The 11,356-nt window shown below is 39.8% G+C and overlaps 1 pseudogene; it reads right to left on the bottom strand.

Moving 5' to 3' along the window:
• Positions 1-11,247: 11,247 nt before the first annotated feature.
• Positions 11,248-11,356, bottom strand: LOC118540487 (U6 spliceosomal RNA; annotated as a pseudogene).

The raw sequence follows: 11,356 nt of genomic DNA on the forward strand, positions 1-11,356 counted from the left end.
ACTGGAGGTGTGGCCCAAGGGTGTGGGAAAATAGGCCCTTTAATCTCTTTCTGGGGGCTCTCAGGAGAGCAGCGGACAGTATGTATCAAAAACCTTTATTCCCTCAATTCCATTTCTCTTGATTTATTATCCTAAGGAAATATTTATGGATTATCCAACAATTTCTACATGAGGGAAGTTAAGAGGTTCAGAGCCCGAGCGGTAGGTTTACAGGCTGCCATCTGCTAGCTGGTCACCCTCAGGTTGATTAGTGACTATCTGTGGCTATGTCATCTTGGGCAAGTTTTTTATAGCCTCCATGCAGCATGTTCCCCATCTGTAAAATGGTGATAATAATAGGGTTTACCACACAGGGCTTTGTGGGGGGCAAATGAGAAAATGCACACGAAGCACTTAGCATCGTGCCTGATACCTGGTAAGCCTTCAATATACTTAAGTGAGAGAGAGAGAGAGAGAGAGAGAGAGAGAGAGAGAAGTCTATGTTCAGTGCAGCATAATTTACGATGGTAAAAGGTAAAATAGAAACTACCTAAGTGAGGGACACCTGGGTGGCTCAGTTGGTTAAGTGTCTGCCTTTGGCTCAGGTCATGATCCTGGGGTCCTGGGATCCAGCCCCACATAGGGCTCCCTGCTCAGTGGGGAGTCTGCTTCTCCCTCTCCCTCTGCCCCTCCTCCAGCTTGTGCTCTCTCTCTCTGACAAATAAGTGAACAAAACCGTAAAAAAAAAAAAAAAAAAAGAAATTACCTAAGGTATTAAAATATAAACAGAGAAGGGATACTATACCAACATTAAAAACCAAAATTGAGAAGGAGACAAACCGTAAAAGATTCTTAATCATAGGAAACAAACAGGGTTGCTGGACGGAAGGTGGGTGGAGGGAATCAGGTAACTGGGTGATGGACATGGGGAGGGTATGTGTTGTAATGAGCACTGGGCCTTATATAAGATGGATGAATCACAGACCTGTAACCCTGAAACAAAGAATACATTATATGTTAATTAATTGAATTTAAATTTTAAAAATGCAGATAAAAAAAAAGAAAACCAAAATTGAAAAACAGATGAATAGTTTAATGACACTGGAAAATGATCACAATATGTTGGGAGAAAAAAAGCTTGGTTAAAAATAGTACATTCAATAATAATTCCAATTTTAGAAAAAATGTAGAAAGACAATACTATGTATTTTCCACAATGAGCATGCATTATTTTATAATTTAAACAAGCCCTACATATTCATAGCCAACATATATAGGATTTTGGATGCCCAGCATCATCCCACTTCCTTATAATATCCCAGTTTTCTTAAAGGAAACAATCTTTGTCCCTCAGTAAGGAATCCTGACAGGAGGGCAAGTTTTAGCTCGCCCATCTCACATCCACCTCTCACTTAACGGAAGCCAGGAGGACTTTGATCCAGGAGGCAGCGCTACAAGAATGGGAGATCTTTGGGAGCATAGTCTCAGTGTGGTGGTAGCACTGTGAGTGTAGAAGTGGGTGGGCTGAGACTTCTTTGACCCCTGCCCTTTCCCAAGCCTGGAACTCCTCCTCCTAGTGTGCTCATTAGTCTTTCAATAAATCCTTTTTTGCTTACATTAGCCAGAATATGTGTCTGTTGCTTGCAACCAAGAACTCTTACTAATAAGTTGTTTTTAATAACTGGAAAACGAATAAAGCAAGCTACACTTAAACACAACAGCAGCTACAGGGCTATTTTTTGCAAGAATAGTCTAAACACAGGTGAGTTTGATAGGGTTAGGAGGAAATGCTAAATGACCTGGCTCTGGTCACAGGATGCCAAATATCTGGTTGGAAACTGGAAAAACTAATTTAAAAATTTAGATGTTCCCAAATATCCAATTATTTGACATCATGTGACAGCTGATGATTATTATTCACTGATCTTTGTGATTTGGATTGACTTAAAATTTAGAACACTATGAATGAATGAAATGTTAAACTTCACTGAACGAAGACCTTAAGCATGATGATAATTAACCACATAGACTAATGGGAATGAAAGCCACCCTATATGTTGATTGCATTATGAAACCATACGCCTTTAGCTAATACACTTTTAAAACCTGACCCCAGGAGAATGCTATGAATTACAGCTTTGTTGTTATACCTTAACAATAGCAAACATCTCCATATGTTCATCTACATTTAATTTTGGTAGCATGACACCATCTATTTTCAAAAGTTTTCCTTATGTCATCTGCTATTAAAATGATTACTGCCCTTGACACAAGTTTGCTAGGTATTAGTCACACATCCTCAGTCCTCATCTTTACATTTCAGGAGTGTTGGCTTCTAAAATCCTTTGACTTGCCTCAATTATTTAGTCAGTTTCTCTATCTCTCGTGGAGAAAATACTCTCCAACTGTGAGTCAGACCCAAGATTTGGACAAGTTCTAACACCTGGAGAACACAGCACATTTAACAGAGACAATTATCTAGCTTTCTGGGAACAATTACTCTAAATACAATTTTAACTCAGTATGCAGTTTTTCATAATTTGCAATCAGTGTTGTTAAAGGCAGTAGGAAAATTACACGTTACACAATTTTACTTTAAATCAATACTTCTCATGTTTTAATGTGCATATGAATTATTATTATTTTTAAGATTTATTTATTTAGAGAGAGAGAGAGAATGCATGCGTGTGCAAGTAGGGGAGGGGCAGAGGAAGAGAATCCTCAAGCAAACTCCATGCTGAGTGCAGAGCCTGATCTCATGAAATCATGAGCTGAAACCAAGAGTCGGAAGCTTAGCTGACTGAGCCACCCAGGCGCCTCAATATGCATATGAATTATTGAGGGGTGTTGTTAAAATGATTCAGTGGGTGTTCTGGTTATCTGTTGCACAGCAGATCATCCCAAACTTAGTGGCTTAAAACAGCCATTAAATGATTACTCATTTATTTTACTTACAAACCTGCAATTTGGGCAAGGCCTGATAGGGATAGCTTGTCCCCATACATGCTTAGATGGGAAAGTTGGATTCTGAGGGTAACTTAACAGCTGGGGGTTGAAATCATCTGAAGGTTTACTCACTCATAGTCTGGTGGTTGATGCTGGCTGTTAACCGAGATCCTAGATGGGGCTTTTGACCAGAAAGCTCATATGTATCCCTTCCAAGTGAATGCTTGGCTTCCTTGCAGCGTGGTGGCTGGGTTTCACCAAGTGTCCCAACAAAGCAAGGTGAAAGTGCATGGCCGTCATTTTCTCAGCCATCAAAAAGAATGAAATCTTGCCATTTGCAACGATATGGATGGAGCTAGAATATATTGTGCTAAGCGAAATAAGTCAGTCAGAGAAAGACAAATACCATATGATTTTACTCATAAGAAACAAAACAGATGAAAATAGGGGAAGGGAAAAAAAGGAGGGACGCAAACCATAGGAGACTCTTAATGATAGAGAACAAACTGAGGGTTGATGGAGTGAGGTGGGTGGGTGATGAGCTAGATGGGTGATGGGTGTCAAGGAGGCACTTGTGATGAGCACTGGGTGTTATATGTAAGTGATGAATCACTAAATTCTACTCCTGAAGCCAATATTACACTATATGTTAACTAACTAGAATTTAAATAAAAACTTTGTTTGAAAACAAAGCTAGTTAGTTTTAAATTAATTTATCTTTATGACATCAATTTTTTAAATCCTGGGAAAATAATTTAATGTAGTCTCAAGGTCATATAGAACTATGAACCACCCCCACGAAGTGATAAGATAACCTTATGGGATGCTTCTCTTACAGAATCACTGAGGTCCATTCATTGTGAACTAGGGATTATTGAGTACCTTCAATGAGCTAGACACTGTTCCAGGTGCAAGGGCTACAAGATGAACAATGTTCCTGCTCCTATGAAGCTTACTTTGGGAGGGGAGGGTTGGGAGGAGCAAACTATAAACAAGTAAATAAATAAGTCATCACTTCTTAAAGTGTGGTCCATGGACTTTTGAGAATCGCCAAGACCCTTTCAGGTGTCTGCAAGATCAATATTACACATGGGTGAAATACCCATCCAAAGTACAAATGAAAAATGGATTTTAATATAATGGAGGACAAAGTGTTCATTGATAGGGTTTCCGATTCCACACTGCAGTTAACCTTTCAGAAACTAATACTTGTCAAGTTTTGGTGTAGTATCAAAGAAGAATATCTGAAAATGCTATGTCTACTTTTCCAACTACACTCTGTATAAAGCCAGATTATCTTCCTAAATTTAAACCAAAACAAGATACTGCAATAAATTGAATGCAGAAACAGTTAGGAGAATTGAGCATTCTGTTAAACCAGGCTTTAAAGAGACCTGCAAATGTGTAAAGCAATACCACTCTTCTTGCTTATTTTTTTTGTCCAGAAAATATATTTGTTTTTATATAAAATATGCTATTTATGTTTGCATATAATGAGTTTTTATTGATGTCTAAAATCAATTGACAAATACTTTAAAGTTTTCTCATTTTTAATTTCGAATATGATAAATATGGATAGATGTAAACCACATCAAGAAAAGCTTTTAGAAATAGTAGCAGCGGGCACCTGGGTGGCTCAGTTGGTTAAGCGACTGCCTTCGGCTCAGGTCATGATCCTGGAGTCCCGGGATCGAGTCCCGCATTGGGCTCCCTGCACAGCAGGGAGTCTGCTTCTCCCTCTGACCGTCCCCCCTCTCATGCTCTCTCTATCTCATTCTCTCTCTCAAATAAATAAATAAAATCTTAAAAAAAAAAAAAAAAGAAATACTCAGTAGCAGCAAACATTTCCCAAGGGGTGTTAACCTTCACACTTCTAAGTTGCATCACCTGTCGTTTTGTGTGGCCATTTAGTATGTCAGAACCCATACCCTGCCATGTGGTCTCATCTGAGTCCAGAAATAGGAGCAGGTGGAAACTCTGGGTATGTGGTTTGCCTGTTTATGTCGTGGCAGCAAGAGGTAGAGCCATGCACTGAGGTGAAACAAGAAGCTGAGGGTCTGACAGGTGGCTGGTGCCAAGGGAGCTGGGAAGGCATATATCCTTGTGTCCGATACAAGTGTATCTTGGTCACCTTTTCATGGCAGTACCTATAGGCCCACTCATTCTTCAAAACAGACATATGGCTTTATATTATAAGGATGAATGATGATTTTTTTAACCCAGTTCCCATTGTCAGGCATTTGGGTTATTTCCAACTTTTGCTTTACAAATGATGCTGAAATGACCAGCTGATGAAATAAACATTGAAAAAATGAACAAGATAATTGCAGTAGTGATCAGTGTTTTGTAGACAATCACCAGAATATAAGCCTCATAGGAGTAGGGATTTTTTAAAAATATTTTATTTATTTGAGAGAGAGAGAGGGAGGGAGAGTGTGAGCGGGGGTGGGGGAGGAGCAGAGGGGAAAGGAGAGGGAGCAGGAGAGAGAATCTCAAGCAGACTCTGAGCTGAGTGTGAGCCTGACGCGGGGCTCGATCCCACGACCCTGAGATCCTGACCTGAGCTGAAACCAAGAGTTGGACACTTAACTGACTGAGCCACCCCAAGTGCTCCAGGAGTAAGGATTTTAATGTGTTTTGTTCACCACTATATCCCCAGCAGTTAGAATAGGGCCTGTCATATAGCAGATACTCAAGAAGGATTTGCAAAAAGTCTGGAACAAGATATGATAGTGATTGGGAGCAGTACTCAGGAACACCTGCATTTAAGCTGGGAGCTGAGTGAGGGGAGAAAGCCAGCCTTGGGAAGGTAAGGGTTTCCAGGGGTTTTCAGGCAGAGGCAAGAGGCTTGCAAAAGCTGAGACCTCTTGGCATGTTTGAAAAACAAAAAGGTTCATGTGCTGGAGGGTGGTGAGCGAGGGGAGAGTGTCGGACATGAGGTTGGAGAAGACAGTGGAGCCAGATCAACAGGACCTGGTCAGCCCTCATAATAAAGAGTTTCAAGTTTACAAGGCAGCTGAAAAACACTGTAGTTTTACCAGGAAAATGACATGATCTGATTTATGTTTTTAAAAGCTTACTCTGACCACCTCATACCTACTGGGATGGCTACTGTCAAATATATTTATATATTTAAGTGTTGGTGAAAATGTGGAGAAATTGAGACCCTTGTGCACGGCTGGTGGGAATGTAAAGTGGTACAGGCACTATGGGACACAATAGGACCGTTCCTCAAAAAAATTAAAAATAGAATTATAAGAGGATCCAGTGGTTCCACTCCTGGATGTATCCCCAAAAGAATTGAAAGCAGGGACTTGAACAGCTATTTGTACGCCCGTGTTCATAATAGCATCATTTACAATAGCCAAAAGGTGAAAACAACCCAAATATCCATCATCAGGATGGATAAACTAAAAGGTGTATGCACATAAATGGAATATTCTTCAGCTTTAAAAAAAGGAAGGAAATTCTGGCTCTGCTACCACATGGATGAAGCTGAAATAAGCCAATTATAAATGGACAAATGCTGTGTGATTCTACTTATAGGAGGTACGTAGAGTCACCAAACTCTTGAGACAGGAAGCAGAATGGTGGCTGCCAGGAGCCAGGTGAAATGGGGAAATGAGGGTTGTTTAATGGGGACAGAATTTCAGTTTTGCAAGATGAAGAGTTCTGTGGATGGTAACAGCTGCCACTGACCTGTACACCTAAAAATGGTTAAAATGGGAAATTTTTTTTTTTTAAAGATTTTATTTTATTTATTTGAGAGAGAGAGAATGAGAGAGAGCACATGAGAGGGGGGAGGGTCAGAGGGAGAAGAAGACTCCCTGCCGAGCAGGGAGCCCGATGTGGGACTCGATCCAGGGACTACAGGATCGTGACCTGAGCCGAAGGCAGTCGCTCAACCAACTGAGACACCCAGGCGCCCCTAAAATGGGAAATTTTTATGTTAGGCCTGCTTTACCATAATTCTAGATGTGTTCTAGAGAAAAGTTTGTAGAGGGACATGGCTGGTGGTCCCGTCAGTAACCTTCCTTCTTCCTGACCATTATCTGTTTTCTCCTCTCTCCTTCTGGCAGAGTAGGACTTAGTTCACATTTCCACTCCCTCTCCTAACAGCTGTAAGCTCTAGGAGAGAATGATCCAGAGCCTCCCTGCATAAGGCAGAGGTTCCTAAAATGCAGCCAGAGCCCCTGGGGTTTCTGAGACCCTTTTTAGGGGTCTGTGAGTTTCTCCCTTTTCCAGCTACATATCTGAATGAGGCTGGATTTTTTTTTTTTTTAAATACTTACTTCTACCAACAGATTCCAACAGATTCAATGAATGCAAAAGCATATATGAGAATCCAGCTGTCTTACACTAAGCCAAATATTAAAGTATTTGCAAAAATGGAAAGCAAGGCCACTGTTCTCATTCAATGCTTTCACTATGGCTAACAATAGAACTTGCATATGATCCAGCAATCCCTCTTCTGGGTATAACACTCCCCAAAAGGAAATCAGTATCTTGAAGAGATATGTGCACTCCCATGTTCATTGCAGTATTATTCACAAGAGCCAAGACATGGAAACAACCTAAGTTTTCGTCGACGGATGAATTGATAAAGAAATTGTATGTACATTCGATGGAATATTCTCCAGCCTTAAAAAAGAAGGAAATCTTGCCATTTGTGACAACATGGATGAACCTGGAGGACATTATGCCAAGTGAAATAAATCAGACACAGAAAGAAAAAAAACTACATGATCTCACTTCTATGTTGACTCTAAAAAAAGTCAAATACATGGAAGCAGAGAGTAGAAAGATGGTTTCCAGGGCCTAAAGTAGGGGGAAGTGGGGAGATGTTCACCAAAGGGTACAAAGTTGCAGTTATGTAGGATGAGTAAGTCTATCTAACATACAACATGACTAGAGTTAATAATACTGTATTGAATACTGGAAATTTGCTGAGAGAACAGATGTCAGGTGCTGTCATCACACACACACTTGGTAACTATGTGCGAGGACAAGTATGTCAATGAGCATGATTGTAGTAAGCACTTGTATGTATATCAAATCATCATGTTTACATCTTAAATACATGTAATTTTTATTTTAAAAATGCTTTTGCTTTGGAAAATATAGCTATTAACATGTTAACATTTAATGGGCTTGTTGTTGTTTTTAAATTAATAATTATTTAGAAATTTTACTAATAGATATAAACTTGGAATCCTTAATTTTTTTTTTTTTAAAGATTTTATTTATTTGACAGAGAGAGACACAGCGAGAGAGGGAGCACAAGCAGGGGGAGTGGGAGAGGGAGAAGCAGGCTCCCCACCGAGCAGGGAGCCCGATGCAGGGCTCGATCCCAGGACCCCGGGATCATGACCTGAGCCGAAGGCAGACACTCAATGACTGAGCCACCCAGGTGTTGGAATCCTTAATTTTTAAGCACCTGAATTGGTCCCAAGATAAACAATGTTTGAGAACCACTGGCCTGGAGTAATGCCATTCCCTTTGCTGGGGGTTGGTGTGGGAAGGTTCATGGACCTCAGAAATGTCCAATGAGAACAGAGAGGAAGTCTACTGGGAAGTTTCTGGGAAAAGTTTGTCTAGTCCTAGAAGTGAGCCCCAGGAAGGCATTCTCTTCTTCCCCTGGATGTTGATGTGTCTGGATGTGATGCGTGGAGCTGCCAGGGCTGCCTTCCTACCAGCTTGAGGAGAAACACACCACCAAAGATGGCAGTGATGTTTCCAAGTTTCATGATTACAGTAATTCGATGAACATCTTTCTACATAATATATCTTTGTTTGAGTATTTTGGTGGAATAAATTCTTAGAATCGGAGGTGCTGGATATCATCAGAATACAGACATTTAAAATTTTAATATCAACTGTTGGTAAGTTGTCTTCCCCCAAGTTTCCACCAACAAAAATGTCTCCCAATATTTATTTAACAAGCACTTATGTAAAGTTTACTATGTGCTAGGCAACTGTTCTAAGGTTTTTACAAATATTAACTCACTAATAGTATATGTGAATGCCTATTTCTCTATACCTTTGCTAAATTATTATTTATTCCTGCTTATCTGAGAAGCAGAAAATATCTTATAGTTGCATATCTTTACAACTTGCAGTTAGTATGGTTGAACATTTTTAAAATGTTATCTTTAAATGGTCTATTCATGCCCTTGGTCCAATTTCCTTCTGGGTTTCATCTTTCTTGTTCTTATTAATTTCTAAGAGCTCTGTGTATATTAGGGATAATTGCCCTTTAATATCTTATGTGTGACAGATAAAGGTCAATAAAAACTGATTCACAATTCCAACACCTAAGAAGCCCTTAAGTTTCTTGTCAATTTGGTGCAAATTCATTTGATAACAAAATGTGACCTCAGCTGACATAAGACTATTTTTAGCCTTTGTATATTCCACTTAATGTGAATAGTGGAATTTTCTTCAGCAAAACTGAAGAAAAAAACTGATTATACGGCACTGGCCTAGACCTCACTGGTGGTAGTATTTATATACTATATATTACCTTTTCTAAGTTTGGAAAAACTCAAAATCCCATGAAACCTTTGTCCCCAAGGATTTCAAGTAAGAGATTGGGGAGTTTATTTACACACATAATGTTTGAGGGTTTTCTAGTGCCTGTGAGGCCTTCCACCCAATAAGGCCTGCATGCCGTTGGATATAGGAGTTAAAATTCAAGGCAGAGATTAGGGTTAGAGAAGCAGATTTTGGATTTATCAGCATATAGATGATGATTACATTAGAATCATGAGGGCACATATCAGAAACTGTGCATTGCCAGAAGAGCAATGGGAACATCGGTGTTTAAGGGATGAATGAAGAAGCGTGGAGAAGCAAGCAGGAATTGGACAGAGCAGAGGTGTGATCATTCTGGACTGTGACCAGCAACAGTGGCCACGGACGACACAGTGCAGTTGCCTGGCTTCACAGTCTCAGTGGAGTTATTGTTGGATGTCAGAGTGAATGTAGCCTTTTGGAGCATGTGTGCGGGGAATGGGGCAGGAAGGGCTCATGGTTGCCTCTGTGTCCAGGCTCAGGGATCTGGCCTCAACATTCCTAACAACCCAGCACATTTCCATCAGTCTTCTTGGGAAGGGTTATGCAGGCTTCCTCTCCCCTAAGTTCTGTGAAAAGATCTGCAGCACTTTCCCAGCCCCATTAGCTCCCTGTGGGCCCCATCCTCTAGCAAATGGCTCAGCTCTTAACATGCACGAGCTATTGCGATAGTGGGTGTGGGCAGAAGTTGGTCCTCGACCCTGATGCTGGGCCAGAGGAGACCAGAAGGAGGTTCGACTTCTTCCGTTTATTCTTTCAGATAGGCCATGTCGGCAACCTTGGCAGGAGCAGTTAGAAAATACTTGCTGATAGACCGCCACTTTCAAAGACAGGACAGCTGGAACCTTCTAACCTGCCCGCTGCAAAACAGTCTGTAAACCAGTTACATCTGGTCTCCTGTCTCATGGAAGAAAAATCTGTTTTTCCTTTTCAGTTGAATGTTCTCAGCCTTCAAATGCGTGCCTTTTGTTCATTCTAATTCGCCTACATCTGCATAAAACAAAAGTCCATTTTCAGAGCAGTGTGGAGGGGACTGTGCACAATCCCAGTTATTGTAGAGAAAAGCTGTGTGCCTAACTTTTTGTTCAGCGAGAAAATAATATATCCAAGATGTTAACGTGGGTGTTTTCTGTAGCTCATACTGGTGATGTCTTGTCTCTCAAGAAACAATGGGCATTTATTTGGAATTGCTTAGATTTAGTTACACTACTTTTTATTTCAAATGGCTCCCCAAATGGCTCTTAAGTGGGTGAAAAAATGAGTTAATTTCTTGAATATTTTAAATAGTTCTCATAGGTTCTAATCTTACCTACAGTGGAGACATTTGAAAGTTTATAATGTTAACATTATTTCATCAAGCTAATATGAAATGAGGAACATTAAATATTTTGGTGTAGGTCATGACACAAATAATTCCAATCCTGAGCTAATTTTTGCATACATTTTCTTTAAAAAGCACTTCTCTTCCAACACTACTGAATTGTACACCTAAAAATGACTAAAATGGTAAATTTTATGTGCATCTTACCACAATAAGAAAAACTTCTAAATTTTCAAAATTTGGAGCATTTATTTAATAAAGAAGTACTTTCAATAAATGTTTATTTCCGTTTGAGAGAACTTGTGGATTTGTTTTCATATATAGTCAGTGATTATGAAGGCTTAATTTAAAATAAACCCTTCAGATGTGAGATATATCTATTTACATTTGTTTTTATATATATTTGAACTCAGAGAAACATTTTACTTAAAAAATTTGGAATGTTCATAAATTTGCATGTCATCTTTGCACAGGGGGTCATGTTAATCTTCTGTGTATCATTCCAATTTTTAGTATATGTGCTGCTGAAGCAGGCAC

Source organism: Halichoerus grypus, chromosome 6, assembly GCF_964656455.1.
Source record: "Halichoerus grypus chromosome 6, mHalGry1.hap1.1, whole genome shotgun sequence".
In the NCBI taxonomy this organism is placed as follows: domain Eukaryota; kingdom Metazoa; phylum Chordata; class Mammalia; order Carnivora; family Phocidae; genus Halichoerus; species Halichoerus grypus.